The 19,098-nt window shown below is 38.5% G+C and overlaps 1 protein-coding gene across 1 annotated transcript in view; it reads right to left on the bottom strand.

The window, feature by feature from the left end:
* The window catches only part of NCKAP5 (NCK associated protein 5), a 959,339-nt gene extending 945,372 nt beyond the window's left edge, over positions 1-13,967 (bottom strand). Inside the window, exon 1 of the mRNA XM_019454167.2 lies at positions 13,519-13,967. The gene's annotated coding sequence lies outside the window, so the exon portion shown is untranslated. The remainder of the gene's footprint in view (positions 1-13,518) is intronic.
* Between the last annotated feature and the right edge of the window lie 5,131 nt (positions 13,968-19,098).

Here is a 19,098-nt window from a genome sequence, read left to right as displayed (position 1 = left end):
ATAGAATAGAGACTCCAGAATTGGACACACAAAAGTATGGCCAACTGATCTTTGGCAAAGCAGGAAAGAATAGCCAATGGAAAAAAGACAGTCTCTTTAACAAATGGTGCTGGGACAACTGGACAGCAACATGAAGAAGAATGAAACTCGACCACTTTCTTACACCATTCACAAAAATAAACTCAAATAAACTCAAAATGGATAAAGGACCTGAATGTGAGACAGGAAACCATCAAAACCTTAGAGGAGAAAGCAGGAAAAAAAAAAACTCTTTGGCCTCAGCCGCAGCAATTTCTTACTTGACACATCTCCAAAGGCATCGGAATTAAAAGCAAAAATGAACTATTGGGACCTCATGAAGATAAAAGGCTTCTGCACTGCAAAGGAAACAATCAACAAAACTAAAAGGCAACCAATGGAATGGGAAAAGATATTTGCAAATGACATATCAGACAAAGAGCTAGTATCCAAAATCTATCAAGAACTCACCAAACTCCACACCCAAAAAACAAATAATCCAGTGAAGAAATGGGCAGGAAACATGAATAGACACTTCTCTAAAGAAGACATCCAGATGGCCAACAGGCACATGAAAAGATACTCAATGTCGCTCCTCATCAGGGAAATACAAATCAAAACCACACTGAGATATCACCTCACACCAGTCAGAGTGGCTAAAATGAACCGATCAGGAGACTATAGATGCTGGAGAGGATGTGGAGAAAAGGGAACCCTCTTGCACTGTTGGTGGGAATGCAAACTGGTGCAGCCACTCTGGAAAACAGTGTGGAGGTTCCTCAAAAAATTAAAAATAGATCTACTCTATGACCCAGCAATAGCGCTGCTAGGAATTTACCCAAGGGATAAAGGAGTGCTGATGCATAGGGGCACTTGTACCCCAATGTTTATAGCAGTACTTTCAACAATAGCCAAATTATGGAAAGAGCTTAAATGTCCATCAACTGATGAATGGATAAGGAAATTGTGGTTTATATACACAATGGAATACTACTTGGCAATGAGAAAGAATGAAATATGGCCTTTTGCAGCAACATGGATGGAACTAGAGCATGTTATGCTAAGTGAAATAAGTCATACAGAGAAAAACAGACACCATATGTTTTCACTCTTATATGGATCCTGAGCAACTTAACAGAAGACCATGGGGGAGGGGAAGGGAAAAAAAAAGTTAGAGAGGGAGGGAGGCAAACCATAAGAGACTCTTAAAAACTGAGAATAAACTGAGGGTTGATGGGGGGTGGGAGGGAGGGGAAAGTGGGTGATGGCCATTGAGGAGGACACCTGTTGGGATGAGCATTGGGTGTTGTATGGAAACCAATTTGACAATAAATTTCGTATTTAAAAAAACCAATTTGACAATAAATTTATATTAAAAAAATAAATATATAAAGAAGATAAGTTCATGATACACATTTATTTTTAGCCTACATTTTCAACTTCCTATATCATAAGATCATTCCTATCAACTAGATCTACATCAGTTTCTAATAGCTGTATGGTATTCCATCACGTGATTGTACTATCGTGTATTTAACAATCACCTACCAATGGGTTTGGGATTATTCTCAGTTTTCACTAGCATGAGTGTGACTGTGATAAATATCCTTTATAGACTCATTGGTTATTTCTTTAAGATACATTCTTAGAAGTGCATTGCTGAATCAAAAGTATGCTCTCCTATTCAAATTGCTTCCCTCCCAATTTGCCCCAGTTACACTTCCACCAAGAGTAAATGATGTTGCCTGATTTCCACGTCTTCATCAATGGATGATGAAGTTTCATCTTTGCTAATAGTTAAAACAATATATCAAATTTTCATTTGTATCCTTTTATTCCTAATGAGATTGAACATCTGTTCAAATGCTTCTTAGACATTTACATTTCTTTTTGGTAAACTGCCTTTCAGTTCCGTTAACCATTTTCTATTGGTAGAGTAATCTTTTTCCTGTTGATTTATGAGAACTCTCTCAAGTCCATGATTTATTTGACCACTCTCCTACTGATAGTTGTTTTCCATATGTTATCATTATAAATACTATAGTAATGAATATTTTTATAAGTAGATATTTGTACCCATCACATATTATTTCTATTGAACAGAACAAATTATAATGGAATAGAATAGATTAAAACACTCTAATACATGTTGCTAAAAGGCTTTCCGTAAAAGCCATACCAATTTACACTCCCACAATCAGAATATGAGAGAGCCTACCTAATAGCAATCCATTTCAAATTGAATCAAAGTATTACAACTATGCAGATAAAGACATAAAAGAGCATGGCATATAAATCACAGAGGCAGGTGATAGTCCTGCTGTACGATTTCTAGAAGCAGGATAGAAGAAGACCTGAACATTTGGTAGAACTTAAATGGAGAGGGACATAATCATTATTTCCTTTGGAATTTGGCCTAAACCTAGCTCCTTCATAATTCACTGAAAATACGTAACTGTGGCTAACTGAAAGTAAGAAATCTGATTAACACATTCAACATCTTACCTTCTCATATTCCACCGACTAACTCCAATCACTTATGGTGGAGATACCTGCCTCTCTTAGAAATGCTACAATGCCAGTGAATCCAAAGAAACAACACAGCCACTTCCTGGTGATGAGGTCAGAGTAGGGATTCCTGAAACCAGCCCTGGATGACAGGAAATAGTAATAGCTCCGCATTTTGCCAATTAAAGTACAGAGAAGTGTTTTAGACAAAAGTTGTAAGCAAATGAAACATGAAAATTTTACTCATTTGGTAAATAAAATGCTTCGCAACAACAAACTCAGATCAATGCTTTTTCAATAATCAATACTGGCAGATTCTCAATTCTACATGCTCTTCCCACTGAACAAATCCCATAGGCAGGGATAAATTACAGCATGCGGTGCATGGCAACAGCAGCAAGATTGCAAACAGGCTGGCAATGTCTCATGCAAAGAGCTGATAAGGAATGTCTAATTGATGGTTCTGAAGTACTTTCAAGGTATAAATCCAATAACATTAAATAGCAGCATCATCCAATTAAAGCAATTAAGAATTAACAGCCTGTTTTTCTTCTTTCAAACACAGGTTATCACACACTAAAACAATCCTAACAAGCCAAACTACTCCAGTAATATATTTTTTGTTATATGTATATTTTTATATATATGCCATGATTTGTGTATAAATTAAAAGTTCAGTTCTATGCCTTTTCCATTATAATTTAGCTGATTTTGGTTGTTCTTCCCATCTGTTACTAGTTATGGATCATATTATAATCACCATTTTCTAACCAAAAGCATCAAGCTCGCCATTGGGACTCTACTAAACAACATGACAGTTTCTTGAAAATGGTGTTATCTTTGTCATTTGTTTCAGTAGGAACACTTCAGAGTCTAATTATTAACGGTGCTGCTCTGTTGTGGCTCTTTTCATGTGGTCTGTACTCCCTCCTGAGACTTTGAAAATTCTGATGACTTCCAAATCATTTTACTAACTCAGACCTCTTTTCTATATTCCCACTGTGTGCTTCTAAATACTAATTGGTCATTTCTACCTAAGGTTCCACAGACAGTTCAGTCTCACATACCCAAAGCCTACCTCTCAAGATTCCTCTTCCCCCAGTGAAAAGTGCTGCTTCTTTTATCTTTTAGGTAATGAGGTCACCAGCCTGGGTAACTGAAGCTCTAAAGGTCAGCCACCTCCTTCTCTTTTCTCACCTCTCTTCCCCCTTCCACATCCTATCTATGCTGTTCCAGCTTGTAGCATGCCTGCTATAGGCACCATACTGTCACCATACCATGACATCGGTTTGCATCCTCCTCACTTCCTAGCAAGATGATCACTGTAGCTTATTAACTGCTACCATCCCCAGGCTTTCTTCTACCTACACCTTGATAGGGCTGCCAACAAGCTGTTTCAGAAATGATGACACAATCCCATCACTGTTCTTCTTAAAGCCCTTGCTGACTTCCCACAGCCAATGGTCCAGAACCGTTCCTGGATGAAGATATAGGTGTCAAGGCAATAGAATAAAATACATTTAAGATTGTGTAGCTTGATTCACAACTTTAAAATATTTGACTTGTGGCACCTGTATTTTTTTTTTTATTTGTACTTCATTTGTACTTTTGCCTTATGCTCAGAAATGGGTAAGGTTAACCTGACTCAGGGGTATCCAATTACTATGATTTCTCCCCTTAACATTTTTTAAAATAACAGATTTATAGGAATATAATTCACTTATAGTAAAATTATCTTTTTTCAAACAAACAGCAAAATTCAATATTTTTTAGTATATTTGCAGAGATGTGCAACCATCCCCAGTATCTAATTCAAGAATATTCTATTATTCCAAAAAGAAATGTCAAGCTCCATAACATTTTAATATCCTAAAAAGAAATGTCATGCTAATTACCAATCACTCCCTAGTCTTTTTCCTAGCCCCTAGCAACCACAAGTCAACCACTAGTCAAAATGGATTTGCCTATTTTGGACATTTCACATAAAATGGAATCATAAAATGTGGCCTTTGGTGTCTTTCTTCTTTCATTTACAATAATGTTTTCAAGGTTCATCCATATTGTAGTATGTATCAGTACTTAATTCCTTATTACAGCTTGATAATATTCCACTGTATGGATATACCACACTTTGTTTATCCATTTATCAGGTGACAGACATTTGGGTTCTTTCCACTTTTTGGTAATTATGCATAATGCTACTAAGAACATTCATGTACACATTTTTGTGTGGACATATGCTTATGATTCTCTTGGGTATATACTTAGGAAAGGAATTGCTGGATTTAATGGGAAATCTATGTTTAGCATTTTAAGAAATGGCTAAATCTTTCCTAAAATGGCTGTAACGTTTTATATTCCTATCAGCAATGTATCAAAGTTCTAATTTCTCCACATCTTTGCCAACATTTTTTTTAATTATAGCTATCCTAGTGGGTATGAAGTAGTATCTCATTTGGTTTTGATTTGTGTTTATCCTAATGACTAATGATGCTGAGCCTAGTTTCACATGCTTATTAACTGTTTGCTTATTTTCTTAGGAGAAATAACTTTGAATCCTTTGCCCTTTTTTAAAATGAGTTATTTTTCTTCTTATGGGTGAGTAGTAGGAGCTCGTTATACATTCTGGCTGAATAATACTCCACTGTACAGAATATATGTTTCTTCTCAGATACATGATTTACAAATATATTCTACCATTGTGAGGGTTGTCTTTTTCAGTTTTTTAATGATGTCCTTTGAAGCACAAAAGCTTTTAATCTTTATGAAGTCCCATTTAGCTGTCTTTTCTTTTGTTGCTTTCTTTTGGTGTCATATCTGAGAAAACTAATCCAAAATCATGAAGATTTACTCCTCTGTTTTCTTCTTAGTCTTTTATAGTTTTAGCTCTTACATTTAGCGCTGTGATCCATTTTGAGTTAATTTTTGAATAAAGTGTGAGTTAGGGGTCCAACTTCATTCTTTTATTTGTGGATATCCATCTGTCCCAGAGTCATTATGTTGAAAAGACTATTCTTCATCTCCGCAAAATTGCCTTACCACCTTTTTCAAAAATCAACTGACCATAAACCTAAGTGTTTATCTCTCAAGTATCACTTCTATTCCATTTATCTATATGTCTAGTCTTATGCTAATGACACACTGTTTTCATTACGGTTGCTTTGCAGTGATTTTAAGTTCAAGATTTTTAAGTTACAACTTTGCTTTTCCTTCTAAGATTATTCTTGCTATCCTAGGTCACCTGCATTTTCATATAAATCCTAATATTATCTCGTCAGCTTCTGAAAAAAAATCAGCTTGAATTTTGATAAGGACCATGTTGAATCTATCAATTTGGGATAGTATTGGTATCTTAACAATACTAAGTCTTCTGATATGCATGCAGGAGATATATTTCTATTTATTTAGGTCCTTTTTAATTTCATTCAGCAATAGTTTTCAGTGTATAAATCTTGCACTTCTTTTGTTGAATTCCTTCCTAAATATCATATCCTTTTGGATGCTATCCTAAATTGCATTTTTTCTTAATTTCATTTTTGAATTGTTCATTACTGTTATATACACATATGATTGATTTTTGTATACTGATCTTGTATCCTGTAACTTGCTGCATTCGTTTATTAGCTCTGTTTTCGTAGACTCCTTAGGATGCTCTATGTATGAAATTATGTCAACAAATAGAGATAATTTCACTTCTTTATTGCAGCCTGAGCATCTTTTATTTCTTTTCTTGTCTAATTGTTCTGGCTAAAACTACAATACAATGTTGAATAGACGTGGTGAGAGCAGACATCTTATCTTTTTCCTGATCTTAGAGGGAAAGGTTTTTCACTGTTAAGTGCAAAGTTAGCTATAAGTTTTTTGTAAATGCTCTTTATCAGTTTGAGAGACCTCTTCTATTCCTAGTTCATTTAGAGTTTTCATCATGAAAAAATGCTAAATACTTGTTTTCATTCATTTATTGAGATGACCACATGAGTTTTGTTTTTTATTCTATTAATGTATTATTATATTACATTGATTATTTTTCATGTGCTAACCAGTCTTGCATTCCTGGGATAAATCATCTTACTTAGGCTGGTGTATAATCCTTTTTATACATTGTTGGAATTGGTTTGCTAGCATTTTATTGAGGACTATAGTGTCTATATCTATAAGATATGCTGGTCTATAGTTTTTGTTTCTTGTTTCTTTGTCTGATTTTGATATCAGAGTAACACTGGCCTCATAGACCGGGTTGGGAAGTGTTCCCTTCTGTTTTATTTTTTGGAAGAGTTTGTGAAGAATTAATTTTCTTTTAATTTTTCTTTTAATATTTTATTGAACTCACTGGGTAGCTATCTGGCTTGGGCTTTTCTTTGTGCTAGTTTTATTGATTACTAATTCAATCTTTTTACTTGCTAAAAGTCTATTCAGATTTTCTATTTGTTTTTTAGTCAATCTCAGTATTTTGTGTCTAATAATTTATCTATTTCATCTAGGTTGTCTAATATAACAATCTACTTCTATTAATGCCTACTTTATTTCAGTAGTATACAAAAACTTTACTTGTGTATAGCTCTATTTGCTACCCTCTCCTTTGTCCTTTTGTTATCATACAAGTTCGTCCACACAGCTTTATACTTACAGCTTTGTCTTATAGGCATCTTTTAAATCAGGCAGGAGAAAAAAGGAGCTATAAACAAAAACACATATACCGTGTCTTTTATATTTTACTAGTGCTCTTTATTCCTTCATGTGGGTTCAAGTTACTGTCCAATGTACTTTGATTTTAGCCAGAAGAACCTCCTTTAGTATTTCATGTAAGCAAGTTCTGTTAGTGGTGAATTCTCTCAGCTTTTGTTTATCTGATAATGTCTTCATTTCTCCTTCATTTTTAGAAAAAGTTTTGCTGGATATAGAATTTTTGGTTGTCAATTTTTCTTTCAGTGCTTTGAATGTGTCATCCATGGCTTTCTGGACTTCCTGGTTCCTGAGGAGAAAATGGCTGTTAATACTGGTAAGACATCCTTATACACTTCTCTCTTGTTGCTTTCCAGATTCTTTGACTTTTGACAGTCTGATTATGACATCTCAGAGTGGACCTCTTTGAGTTTATCCTACTTGGAATTCATTGAGCTTGTTGGATATATAGATTCATGTTTTTTATCAAATATTGGCAGTTTTCAGATATTATTTCTTCAAGTATTCTTTCTGTCCCTTCCTGTCTCTCCTTTCCTTCTCATGCTTCCCGTTATGTATATGTTGGTACACCTGATGGTGTACCACAGTTCTCTGAGCTTCTGCTTACTTTTTTCATTCTTTTTCTTTCTGTTGATAGATTGAATTATCTCATTTGACCTGTCTTCAAGTTTTCTGATTCTTTGGCCTACTCAAATTTGCAATTGAATCCCACTAGGGAATTTTTCATTTTAGTTATTGTACTTTTCAGCTCCAAAATGTCTATTTGTTTTCTTCTATAATTGCTCTTTATTAGTATTCTTTTTGCTGAGATAGTCTTCTCATATATTCCTTTATTTCTTCAGACATGATTTCTTTTAGTTCTTTGAATATATTTATGGTCACTGGTTTAACATCTTTGTCTAGTGAGTCCAATGTCTCGGCTTCCTCAGTCAATAATTTCTATTGACTGCTTCCCCCGCCCCCAACCTCCGTGTATAGAACATACTTTCTTGCTGTTTTGTATGTCTCATAAACTTTTTGGAAAGTTGGACATTTAAGATAATATAATACAGCAACTCTGGAAATCAGATCTCTCTCTGACCATGGTTTGATTTTTCTGTTTGTTGTTGTTGAAATTATTGCTATTTGTTTAGTGACTTTTATGATTCTATTTTGTAAGGTCCATATTCTTTGCCATGTGCAGTGAGCTTAGCTATTAGCCAGCTAATAGCTGGGCAGGTATTTTTTTAAAGGCCATCAACCAGTACATCTTCCAGGCTTTGCTAACAGGATTTCTGTGTATGGTGGGCCACATCTTCAATTTTCCAGCTATTTCCAACTCTTTATTAGGGTTCATTCCCTGTGTGTGCAGAGGCTGAAGGTCAGCCATAGGTGAGAGACTGGGGCCCTCTTTGGTCTTTTCTAACTAAGAATATTTACACCCCTACCCATGTGCATGCCTTTTTACATTCCCAGGCAGATGTGTGAGTTTTTCAAAGCCCCTGATGGACATCTCATTTCCCAGCTGTTAATTTAAAATTTTTTTGATTAGCATCCTGTTTTCCCCAACTCTTATTGCTGCCTCAAGCAGCTGCAATGTTAAACAACTGCAATGATCGTTTCTGACAAGTGTCTCAGGAGAAAGATTTTCTGCACTGAGTGAGTTTTGAAACAGGTCAAATAATGACAAGACCTGAAAGTGGGAGTTCCCAGAAAGCTACCAGACGGTCAAATCATGGCCATTCTCTGGGAATAAGGCTCAGCTCTGAACATATTTTGACCCATCCAGTGGATTCTAGGCTACTGTTTTACACAGCTCCCGTGATGGCAAACCTGCTGCTTTTCAAGGCTTCTTCAGAGCTAGAAAAAAGGGAATGGGAATAGGGCAAATTAAATGACACAGAGCTCACTGTTCTTACTGAGAGTCACATATTCTTTTCCTGAATAAATGCTCCTTGGATTGTTGTAATCTTTTAACTGATCAAGTTCTACAAATGTTGATTTGATCATTTTTGTCCATGTTTGCCTTACTTTTATGGCATAGTAGAATTTCAGAGGCCTTTACTACACAATTCTAGAAATACTTCTCTTTCCCCTTAGCATTTTACAGGCACTAAGGTCAGGACTTTATGTATTTTTTTCATCATATACGTTTTTGTCAAGTAATCTTTGTTGAGTACTCCACCCCTTGCCAGAGCCTCTTTCTTCAGGGTTATCTTTGAGTCTTTAAAATTTTAAATCTAAACACAATTTTCAACTTGTTTTCTGCTGTCAAATAACAAGTAACAATTGCTACCTAACATCATTGTGTTTAATGAAGATAAAGTGAAATCGAATTTTAACCAAACAGAACACAAAGACTTAAAATTTTCAAGCAAACATATAGCATGACGGTGGAGGGTTGTCCTGTTACAAATGAAATACTCTATCATCTAGGACTTTTTGTCGTAAGAGAAATTTTGATACCCTTAATCATTGTGGTTGTAGTTCTCTCCTACCCCTTTAATACTCTCATCTACAGACCCACAGATTCATTGATGATATTCAGCAACGTTCAGCAAAGATGACCAGGGACCTGTACTGATGGCTAGATTTTACCTTGCTAAGGCACAAAGTTGATAACAGCAATAGATAAACCTGTTAATTAATTAACCAATTAATTAATAGATGCAATAGGATGGAAACAAAACTGGAAGGTCTTAGGTGAAGGAACAACAATCAGGAAAATCAACTCTATATTATAACTACATATTAATATAACTACGTATTAGTATTACAAACTTAAGTTTCAGAAAATTTCGGGACTGAATCTGAGTCTACCATTCACCAGCTCTGTGACTTGGGGAAGTCATTTTACCATGCAAAGCCTCTGCTTCCTCTCTGAAAATGGAAATAATGCATAAGTGTTTTGCAGACTGAGTGAATTCATGCATATATAGCATTTAGTGCCGTGTATCTCTCATAATAATCCCTCAATAAATGATAATACCAGGACGTAACCAGAAAACTCCCATCCCTGAGCAGACTGGCTAAGTGCATCTACATGAGTAGGTTTGTATTTTGAAAAACAAGGTATGTTTCAAAAGTGAGAGTAATGCCTCCAGGGCAGTCTTCCATCTCCCACCATAGAGACATTTCCCAGACTGATTCACGTACATTAATCTCTCTCCTGTATGCCACATGTTACCCGTCTATAAATCATAGATTTCCAGAAAACATGTCATTCATTCACTCATGCATGCATTCTCATGATCAACATTTATTGGGCATATTACACATGCCAGGCACAGTGCTCACTTCGGCAGCACATATACACATGCCAGGCACTAATCTTCGCATTGGTGTAAGAATGATAAGCAAGCAGACAAGGTCCCTGCCCTCACAGAGATTACCTTCCATTAGGGGCTGGGGGTAGAGTCTAGTGACTCTGTTCTAGCAGTAGAGACTAAAAACACCAAGACGGCATTTCCCTGACTCTTCAATAGTGTAGGTTTTGCCTAAGATTTGCTCCAGATTTCACCCAGGAGGCCCCCATCCGCAGGATTTCAAAGTCAGAGGGAAGATCATGAGGTAGATGCTGTATTTCTACTGCTCCTGACAGAGGCTTAGGTATTCTGCAATTTTTTTAGCCAAAGTCCCAGTATCCGCTTCCTAGATTTCTGTGTAGATTTCTATGTAAGACTGGTCCTAAGGTTTCCTTGACCAGGCGAATAAAAACACAGGCCTAAGGAAGGGAGGGGCTACGAGAAGACAGGGGAAGAGATTTCCAGGTCAAGCAAACATCAGGACCACAAGCCCAAATTTGGAGAAGAGTTCATTGTATTCCATCCTCAGAAAGAATAATAGCATGATTGAAGATTGGGGAGAAATGGCTCAAGATGAGACTAGAAAACTACCCAGGTTCTAGAGCCGCTCAAAGTGTGGCCATGTCTGGTGCCCCTCTGCAAACTGTTTGTTGAGGATCTGTGATGAGATAGGGACAAAATGTAAGAGTAAATGTTTAGCAATTTTGTAACAGCTTTACATTGTCATAGCAGTCAAGCAATAACTGTTGGTCTGTAACAAACTGGAAATTTACAAAAACAAAACTGGTCTTTCACCACAGATAGTTTGAGAAGCATTGCTCTCCATGTCTTGCCTCTCAAACTTCTCTGTGAAGGGCCAGATAGTAAATGTTTTAGGCTTTGGGGGGCTGTAGAAACTCTGTCCTAACTACACACCCCTGCTGCGGTAGCACAAAAGTGGCCATAGGCAATGTGTCAACAAAGGGGTATGGCTGTGTTGCAGTAAAACTTCATTTAGAAAAACACATGGTGGGCAGATTTTGGCCAGTCATGCAGCAATTTGTCAATCCTGCCCTAGGCCACGGTAAGAGACTGGGCCGGACTCTAAAGGCAATATAACCATCTGCTTAACCATTGTATGCTAATTATACTTAGATTAAACAAAAACAAAAACAAAAACAAAAAACCTACCTGCTTAATCAAAAACACCCCTCACTCTTGGTCCTTTCCCATCATGCCTGCAAGTATTTGTAAAGCCTTCGCTTCAGTGACTCTAAGTCAGAAAAAAACCTTAAAGCTCCTCCTACCTCCAAATCAGAGTTCTCCTCAAAGCTACCCTGTCAGATGAAGTCTCCATTTAAAGGCAAGGTACCTTTTGTCTATTGCCTGCATTCTCAAGGAAAGATGATGGCACCGTTCACCTTGCGTAGCCTGATGAGCCAACCTATGGCCCCAAGGGGTCACAGCCTTACGTTCTCCAGGACCTGGTCAAACCTAGGTTGACATTGCCCTCTGAATCAATTTTCTGAAGCCCAATTTCCTGAAGTATACTACCCCGTTTTTCTTCTGTACAAAGTTACATTTCTAAGTCCCAGTGTACTTTTGTGACCACTGCCCATCCCTGGCTCTTTTGGTATGTGTGCAATGGCTGTATTGGGCAAGAGGCCTGCCACATGTGTAGCCTTGTTTTTCTCTGGGTTCAGACACTGCCACAGGCTGGAAAGCTTTCTGCATTCATACATGTCTCCATTTACACAGCACCCACTTCATAAACACGACCCAACACCCACCCGTACAGTGAAATGCCTTATTCTCTCCCCCACACGGAGCATAGACCACTGTATGTGTGACAGCACAGATGCCTACCAGCAGGTCTCACACACAGAGGGTATAGAGCTGAGGCAGTTCTTGCTGAAATCTCTCTTTTATTTAAGATTTCTTTCACTGACTCATGATAAACCTAATGGGTAAAACTTCGCTGTTGCAAGTTTCCTTAAAATATCCCTTCTGGGCCTACCACCATTTATCTTGGCAGCGGGTAGCCTGGAGAGTTTTGGAAAGTCTCAGCTTGGCATAGCCTCAGAGCTACTGGCACATTAAAGATTAATAAAGCGCATTTAACTGAGCTCGGGACACTGCAACGTGATCCTTCACCGTGAAATGTGCAAGATTCTTTGTTTGCAATGAACAAAACTGAAGCCAAAAAGGGCCTACCGTGACAAGCTAAGAGAGGAAACAATCAGGAACTTTGTGTATCTTTCCTTGGTAAATTGATGGGCAGGAATCAATGCCCCTGTTCGCTATACTCTTGCTTAGCACTCTCAGGAATTTAAGATGGGCATCTGAGTATGATGCGCAGGGCTGGGCATGTGTAGTGAGCTCACAGAACCACAGAGATAGTACAAATGCAGCGGGTTCCTTAAAGTATGAGAAAAAGACTGACTCCAAACAAATTCCTAGTCTAGCACGTTCTCCAAAGAAAGTCAAGATAAAGCAAAGCATTTCAAAGCATTTTGGACTTGCTTTAGTAAAACAGAATGTGTGTGCTTGACTGAATATTAACCTAGGAAGGAGAAAACACTTTTTGCATGCATAGGTACGGGGCTGGCGGCAGAATGAACCAGGGAACATTTAAAATGAAAATAAAAATTAAACAAGCCTGTACATCGTAACTGTTGGTTCACAAAAGGAATCTATTTGCTATCAATCTGGGGACACCTGGACACATGCAACAAATACTGGGACAGAGCAGTGGAAGCAAACATTTAGAAATGTATCATTCTGAATTCTGGCAAAGGCAAAGCGCTGGTGGACTCCACGTGCTGGGTAATGCCTTGTGTCTATTTACACAGTGCGATCCCCTCACGTCCTCCAGAAAAATCCCAGGCAAACCCTGTGCTGTGCACATCAGAGCTCTGGAGCCCTGCTCTGAACACCTCAGGCGCCCTTTCTTCCACACCAACATAAACATTAAGAAGAAAAAAAAAAAATCAAGAAAGAAAGAAAAGAAGAAGAAGAAGAAGAGAAAAGAAAATTCTGTCCTTACCTAAAAGGCATAGCAGACAGGGACACGGTGAGTGTTTCACGTTAGCCCACTCAGTGCTTTCTCTTTCATTCGGTCAATGTTCTAACGCTATTGATGAGAGTTCCTGGGGTTTTCGGATCTTCCTTCAAGAGTTTTAATCACTGGCTTCCCCAGCCCGGGTTTAACAAACACCGCTGTGTTTTGTCAATATTTGTATGCAGCACCACATTGGGCAACCGGCCAACACAGCGTTTCAAGAGGCAAGGGGAGAAAACGGACACCCTAACAAACATGCTTCCCTCTTTTGTGTCTTTCAAGGTGGCGCCCAAAGTGTCATCTTTGATTCTGACGGGAGCTAAAGATAGCCTCTTTTTGTGACTTTCTCCACTGCCCCCAAACGCCTGGCTGGGCTGCCCGAGCTGGGCTCAGCAAAGTTTGTTTTTTGTCTCCCTGCCCTGAAGTTCTCCGCACAACCGCCCGGCTTGCCTCTCCACCAGCTGCACTTTAAATGTATTTTAATTGGCTGGAATGTCGAAAGAATCCATTTGGCAGTCGTTTGCATGTGAAGCACGCCCAGGGCAGCTGAAAGAGGCCCCAGAAGCAGCCGATTACTTCATCAAAAGCTGCAGTTTGAATACCATTGACTCCTACATAACTACAGTGAACTCAATTCTATAGGCAAGAAGGAGTAATTAATAATTTGCTGAGAAAATTCTTCATTCATCTAAAAGCCAAAAATGCAAAGGGAAAAAAATCTCCGCAGACACAACAGTTCTTATGAAAGGCTTGATTTATAGCCTCCAGTTCTACTCTTCACAAACATTGACTTTGTATAGCATTACAGGAGGGGGTCTAATGCATAATTCGGTTTGCCTGAAAAGTTAATTTAAGTAATTTTCCTTTTGAATGATCCCCTGAGATACATCCTTCTATTACCTCTTTATACATTAGCCATATGCTACAATAAATATTGTCAATACTTGTGGCATTTCCTCATTCCCTTTATTTTTCTTGGTTGGCTGCAATAATTAGTTCGTGGCGTCCACTAGATCCAGTCACAAATAAATTCACTCCGAGTCAAAGTGGATAGTCATCACTATGCAGAATTTACGAGCCATACTGAAGTTTAAAATTCTTTAAAACAAATATCAGTTCAAACAGATTCTAATCAAGGGGGAAGGAAGACATATACAAATGTAATAAGTATATATGTCTCAAAAATAAAATAATGATGAGATACATAAAATAAAGAAACAGAATAGCTTTTAAGTGGGTCTTGACCAATATTTTGCTGAGAAGCCTTTCTAATAGCAATTAAACTGGGCTTACAGATTTAGGAGCCCTGGAGAGTAAATTTTGAAGAAGCACCCTGAGTAACCCTGATCTTCACCCCTCATTAACAACCCCTGGTTCAGAGTCAGAGTATCTAGGAGGATCTTGGCACATCTGAGGATGTCTCTCAGTGGAAAATATGAGCCAGAGAACATTGTCAAATTTGTTCTAATGCCTTTTCCTCACTTCAATAAAATGGTGGTTCATAACAAGACAGTACAAGAGAAAGAATGGTGTACGAAAGTTGCTTGGGTGAATTTGTTGAACAGTTCAGACACTGAAAACAGCACCCAAAGTGAATGGGCTTCATTTGCAGAAAGGCAGAGGAGGAGAAGATCTGGAGAAAAAATGAGGGCCAGCTGCATGGACACACAGCCTGCAAGGTTACACAGAGCCCCCTGATCAGAATGGAGCAGCCCTTGGATTAATGCTGTGCTGGTGCCGTCTTGAAATTCTTCACTCTGGAGCCAGGGACCCTGCATTTTCATTTTGCATTGGGTCCAGCAAATTATGCAGCAGGTCTTGACAGAGATAATATAAATCTACCCATTTCAATACATGGTTGAAAATGAAAAGCACTGGGAAGACCATACTGAGGGTGTGGGTAACACTCTGCTTTTTGTCTGACCCAACATTCTACTTTAGATTTTGCAGCAACTGAGAGGATTGAGGAGGGTGATTTAGGAAGAAGAATCTCTCGAGCAAACATGGGATGAGAGTGATATGGCAGGTTCTAACTGGCCCTGAGCCGATGGTTCACTGTTTGCTATATGACCTCACTTCCCACAGGTTCAGAGAATTTTTTCTTTTTCCTACAGCCAGTCCCCAGTAGTCACTCTATGGGCAGGAAGTTCCATGTATAACCAACATCCAATTTTAAACTATTCCAGAGTCTTGATTCATGGTTTGACAAAATTAAATTCAGTGCCAAAGACTGAAGGGCACTGTTTACCCACTACTGTAAGGTCCGGTGGCTCACAAGTTACTAGAGTTCTATAGATCGGGGACCCATTGGTCATCTTATACTTCCAAAAGTGTTCTCCAAGACCAGCCTTTATACCTGGATTCTGGCCTGCCTTGGCCATAACAGAAACTATTAGAAAAAAAAAAAAAGAATTTTTCTTCTAGAAAAGAAATTGGTCTCAGATGCCAAATACTTAATGTCACTGGCATCTTGTATCTATTGGCTAGACTGTTAACATGCTCTGATACTGATGCTTAGCAAATAAAACAGATTTGCATTCTAGAAATAGAATGGAATTCAGAAATAAGCTGGTCCAAACTATTATTTTTTGAAAAACTATAACTGAGGCAACAAACAATTAATGACTTCCCAGAAAGTCAATTAAAAAAAAAAAAAACAAAAAACAAAAAACACTGTCTAGGCTGCAAACTTCCTTTGGCTACACATGTTCCTATGTTGGACCAGGAAAGTGGTTCCCCATTCTGACTTGCCCACTGACTCCTAGATATATTCCTGGATCTCGTCCGCTTTTATACCTCCAGATTTATTTCAAGTGCCCAAGACCTAACTCCTTGTCTTACCCCTTATGAGCCACTTTCATGCACAGCACTGAGTGTGATGCATCTATAAGGACCTCTGAACTTACACAAAACACACGGCATAGCCATCATAGAACAGGGCCACCTAGGAATTGTTGAATCTTATGACATAAATTCTTCTCAGCCACTTAGAGAGCTTTATTATATATCCTGGGAGAGGCAGTCTGAAAATCTCACAGTGTCCAAGGAACCGCAAAGTGATCCAGTTTTAACTTCCTGCCGGAGCTTGCCAGCTTATGCGCCCTTCTTTATCCATAATCTGAGTATAGGCTTCAATAGGTCAGAGATTCCTTAGGCTGTGGCTGATCCATATGGGGCCACACAGAGGCTTATGGTGACTCATGGACACAAGGCAAAAAACCATGTACTGGGACGCAGAATAATCTATTAGAAGGATCTGATAGGTTCTAGAAGTCATATAAGGGTTAGAGCCAGAAAGGCAAATAGAAGGCTCTGAGCATGAATGTGAAGGTCGTGATGCTAATGAGAAACAAACCAAGTGCCCAGTGCGCCATGTTTCTTGCACCGAGCCCGACAGGTCCCCAACTTCCTCATGTGTCCATGGGTAGGTATACTAACTATTCCTACCACCCAAGACTAGAACATGCACGCTTATCACAGTCCTCAATCATGGTAACACTGAAACCAAGAAAGCTCAGAAAGCACTCAAAACTCACATGACAAATCTAGGTCAGCCAGCCAGTAGGTCAGAGTCCAAGAAGACAGAAAAAGCAACAAAGTCCCAATTTCTGGCCAACCAGAAGACTCACACATGGCAGATTTGGCCAAGTCAATGAAAAGAGTCAAATCCCAGTTTCTTCGTTCTTCAGGAAATGAAGAAGCAAATCAAGACAAACAACAAGTGGATTAAGATACTGGTTTGTAAAAGATGCCCCTAGGGGCTTCTGCTTGGAGAAACAGGAACCTTATCTTAAACATGGCCAGCCTGTGGCTTGGGGATGTTGTTCACTGGGAAGTAAAAAACCCAGGAGGAAAACACAATACAAAACATTTGATCTATTAAATTCAATCAGACTAGTATTAATGGAGCTCGTGCTGAGTGTATGGTCCTTCTCAGGATCACAGGGCTGAGTGATGAATAGTTCTGGCATGAGGTTGTACATTATTAGGTTAGGGCTGCCATAACAAAGTACCATAGACTGTGAGGCTTACACAACAGAAATTTATTTTCTCACAATTCTGGAGGCTAGAAGTCCAAGATCAAGGTGTCAGCAGGGTTGATTTCATCTGTCTTTCAGATGGCCATCTTCTCCCCATGTCTTAACATGGTCTTTCCTCTATGTGTATCTGTGTCCTAATCTCTTCTTATAAGGACACCAGATTAGAGTCTACCCTAATGACCTCATTTTAACAGATTATATCTTTAAAGATTCTATACTTAAGTACAGTCACAGTCTGAGGGACTGGGGATTAGGAGTTCAATATAAGAATTGGAGGCAGGGAGACACCATTCAGTCTATAACAGGTGCCTTGGGGTCACTTCTCATTTACTCCAGAGCCACTTTACTATTGACCATTTAGAGATGGGAAAATTCAGACATAGATTAAGAAATCTGTTGGAGGACACAGAGCAGAGCCAATATGATTCTAAAGCCCCAGTTCTTAACCCAATACCTTGCTGTGTTTCCAGAAGCCAAGTTTGTTTTTTTATCTATTTAATTAACATGATTCCAACAGCACTTGGTGCCCAGAATCTATATCTCATACTCCATGAGTTCCTGGAGCTTGGCCATCATAAATCCAATTCATCAAGCATTTATTGAGCATCTATGAAATAGGCCAAACTTCTCTGCTTGCTGGCAATTTTTTCCAAGAGATGACAATAGTAGTCATAGGTGTGAGATAACTCACTAAGTTTTGGAGAAAGAGGAGACCTAAAGACCTGAGGTTAATGACTTGATGTCTACTGAGGAGTGTCCCATGGCTAGGAAGGGAGGCTGACACTCATGGGGATCCCTGAGGTCAATGTTCAGCCTTCGGAAGCCAGAAAACCACATCACAGCTCCTAAAAATGACAATTACCATAGAAGCTATAACTTAGAATCACACAAGAAGCCCTGGGCAAACTGATGACCATATGTGAGGAAAGAAGAGAAGGGAAGGAGGAGAGAAAAAGAAAGAAAGAAAGAAAGAAAGAAAGAAAGAAAGAAAGAAAGAAAGAAAGAAAAGAGAAAGAAAGAAAGAAAGAAAGAAAGAAAGAAAGAAAGAAAGAAAGAAAGAAAGAAAGAAAGAAAGAAAGAAAAACATGGTAGGAAATATTTGACAGCCACATGCCATACAGAAGGTATTAGGCTAGACAGTACTGATAATGTCTCTTTTAATCCTCACAAAATGCTGTGAAGGAAAGTGTATTTATGGTTATTTTAAAGATTCATAAACTCAGTCTTGGTTGTGTTAAAACTTTTGCTCACATTGTCACAGATAGAAATTGGCAGAGCCAAGATTTAAACCCAGCTTTATTCATGTTTTCCTTAAACCTCTCTGCCTGCCAACTCTAAACCAAGCAACGAGAAGCAAGCAGGAAGCTCATATTAACAGTCAATCGGGCTGTGCTGGATGAGGCACTATCTCTAATGGGGGCACCCTTATCCCCACAAGTCCGGTACCTACGGAGGTCAAAGCCCCTGGGTGTGAAACTATGAAATTGATTTCAGAAAAGATTGGCTGCTGGTGAGACAGTGCAAT

This window comes from Panthera pardus, unplaced genomic scaffold (assembly GCF_024362965.1).
Source record: "Panthera pardus isolate Hobbes unplaced genomic scaffold, ASM2436296v1 HiC_scaffold_10, whole genome shotgun sequence".
Taxonomy (NCBI): domain Eukaryota; kingdom Metazoa; phylum Chordata; class Mammalia; order Carnivora; family Felidae; genus Panthera; species Panthera pardus.
This window is presented reverse-complemented; position numbering and strand designations above follow the sequence as displayed.